The sequence below is a fragment of the Aplysia californica genome, unplaced genomic scaffold (assembly GCF_000002075.1).
Source record: "Aplysia californica isolate F4 #8 unplaced genomic scaffold, AplCal3.0 scaffold00013, whole genome shotgun sequence".
Taxonomy (NCBI): domain Eukaryota; kingdom Metazoa; phylum Mollusca; class Gastropoda; order Aplysiida; family Aplysiidae; genus Aplysia; species Aplysia californica.
The window spans coordinates 1817466-1820399 of record NW_004797283.1 but is presented as its reverse complement, the minus strand read 5'-3'; the positions used below and the strand labels follow the sequence as shown (position 1 = coordinate 1820399).

Here is a 2934-nt window from a genome sequence, read left to right as displayed (position 1 = left end):
GGGCCCTCCGAGATTTTTCGTCCTTGTCCGAGAAGGCCAGGTGTAGATCTTTCCTACCAGAAGATCAGGGGTGTGACAGAAAGACAGCAGTAAGGAGGAGCCAAAGAGTAGCAGTAGAAAGGGTGCAGAAAGAGTCAGGAGCCCAGAGGAGGGGGCAAAGGAGGTGAGGGGGTGGGGGCAGAAAATGGAAATGAAAGCAGACAACAGAGCATTGCTAGAGAGCAGGAAAAGAGGTGAAAGGAGACAATTTTAGAGAAGAAAATGTTTCGGTCGCTACCTGGATTCGAACCCGGGACCTTTGACCTTAACCTCTAAGCCACGAGAGCCCCCGAGAAACTTGTGATTCTCCCGGGACATTCAGTTCAGTAACTCACACGTGGTAAACCCCAATATGAGCTCTCCATTCGGAACTTACTCGACCTGGTACGTTGAACCAGGGTCTTTACTTTCTGTTGGGCCTCTTTAATGGATCGCCGTGACGTCATGCATAATAACATATTTTAATTTGTTTTAACAGTGGGGGTCAAATAAATGTAACTTACTGTTACCTCAGATTCAGAAGTAACTTTTTCAAGTGTTGTTGTTGTTGTTGTTGTTGTTGTTGCTGTTGTTGTTGGAGAGCCATGCTGAAGCGTGATTTCTAGGAAGGTTTAATCAGTGTCCTAATAAAAATATTATATTTTTACCTGATAACTTGCTTGCTCTGTGTTCGATTAGGAATTTTACAATGTTTTTCTTATCTACACGGGGGCACTCTTGAAACCGGTCAAACATGTTATTTGCGTTATATAATAGTACATTTTATGCTTCCATCAACACCATCTGAATCCTTTTCGTGGCCGGCTGCTTCGACCCAATCAAACTAAAGGCGGGCTGTGTGGGATGCATCCCAATAAATCAAATGAGATACCAAATTATCGGTAGATCAGAATCTCTACAACGTTGGAAATCTGACTCAGATATGGTGTGTGCCGAGCCATACATCTAGATTCCTATCATCAGCGCATTTTTCCCTCTTCAATTCAATCACATTAATGTTCTCGGCATGATTCAAATTCGAATATATATCACAATATCAGCACGGACACTGCCCCACCTCCAACCACCTCTATGAATTTGAAATTATAATAAAATTTTCACAAATGTTATCAAATTTGAATAGTGTCTTTTAATATAACTAGGGTCCAAGTCTTCATCTTCATGAAAAAAGGAACCATTATCAATATGTGTACATGTACTTCAAATGAATCAATGCCTGGGGTTCTTTTTAAAAAAAATAAATTAAATGATTAATTGCAGCCTACCAATAGCTTTTCTACTATACTTACGGGGTAATGTAATTCATTTGAAGATTTTAATTACTCAAGAGATGTGACACTTACCATTGTTGAACTGAGAAACCTCAGGCGCCAGGTAATGATAACATTATAAAACGGGGGCTCTCGTGGCCTAAAGGTTAAGGTGTTGGCCTTTCATTCAAAGGTCCCGCGTTCGAATCCGGGTAGCGACCGAAAAATTTTCTTCTCTAAAATTGTCTCCTTTCACCTCCTTTACTGCTCTCTAGCAATGTTCTGTTGTCTGCTTTCATTTCCACTTTCTGCCCCACCCCCTCACCTCCTTTGCCCCCTCCTCTGGGCTCCTGGCTCTTTCTGCAGCCTTTCTACTGCTACTCCTTGGCTCCCCCTTACTGCTGTCTTTCTGCCACACCCCTGGTCTTCTGGTAGGAAAGAATTAAAGATCTACACCTGGCCTTCTCGGACAAGGGCGAAAAATCTTGGAGGGCCCGTGTGCAAGTTGCGCACGTTAAAGATCTCTTGGTGGTCTAAAATCGATAAGAGTAGGCTTCGGCCGCCACCCTGGCAAAATTCAAAATGTCCTACCAACTGAAAATATTAGGTGTGTCCCGCGCGCTCATATGACCGTATGCAGTTGCGACCGCCGTAAAACACTTACCAAAAAAAAAAATGTCAATAACAACATTATAAAACACACATTGTTTGTTTAATTCTACAAACTAGGGCGAGTGGTGCATTTCTTCTGTGTCCTTTTAAATCTTTGAGATAGGTTAGAAGAGAGTTAGCACTAACTTCAACACGTTCACTTGGAACACTGGATAATTTTAAATACGTATGTGCCTAATATTAATAAAGACAATTTGCACGCATAATACCAATACTGGGATAGTAATTCACACACCCACATACAAATTATACAAATCCAAATTGAACACATGAAGAATGCTACAAAATAATACACAATTAATGTGTCTGAACAAGTTCAGTTTTCAAACCTTTGCACTTGGGGAGACGAGAAAAGTAGAAAATTGCAGGCTCGATCTATGAAGCGGCTCATGACACAGGGCGATGTGTGGGAGAATTGCCACATCGTCATTGGGCGTGTTTACGGCAACCAGTTACCTTTGGTCCAGCCATCTAATAGTCTTGATTGATTCGTATTATGTCTCTTGAAGGAAGCCTCTAATAGCCTTGATTGATTCATATTATATCTCTAGAAGGAAGCCTCTTTGTTAATGGCGACTTGAACGCTCGTCGCTTACGGGGTTATAGTCCGGCCTATGGCCATAAATGTGTATGATACGGTAGTAAAACGTAAAGGTCTGATCGATATAATTGTCTGTTTCATCATCGTGACTGAACGTCAGTGCACCTGACTCTGATTAGCATACAGTATGCGCACTACTGTGCTTTTTATTAATTGTCTTTGTTTGTTTGTTTGTTTGTTTGTTTGTTTGTTTGTTTGTTGTTGTGTTGTTTGTATGTGGGTGTGTGAGTGTGTTTGTGTGTGTGTGTGTGTTCGTATGTGTGTTCGTGTGTGTGTGTGTGTATGTGTGTGTGTGTGTGTGTGTGTGCGTGCGTTTGGTTTGGGTTGGTTTTTGTTTTGTTTTATTTGGGGGTTTTTGGGTGCTTTTGTTTG

The 2934-nt window shown here is 41.5% G+C and overlaps 1 protein-coding gene across 1 annotated transcript in view; it reads right to left on the bottom strand.

The window, feature by feature from the left end:
• The window catches only part of LOC101860781 (cytochrome P450 2J2), a 17396-nt gene extending 14729 nt beyond the window's left edge, over positions 1 to 2667 (bottom strand). The window contains exon 1 of the mRNA XM_005090201.3: positions 2291 to 2667. The gene's annotated coding sequence lies outside the window, so the exon portion shown is untranslated. The remainder of the gene's footprint in view (positions 1 to 2290) is intronic.
• Positions 2668 to 2934: the final 267 nt, after the last annotated feature.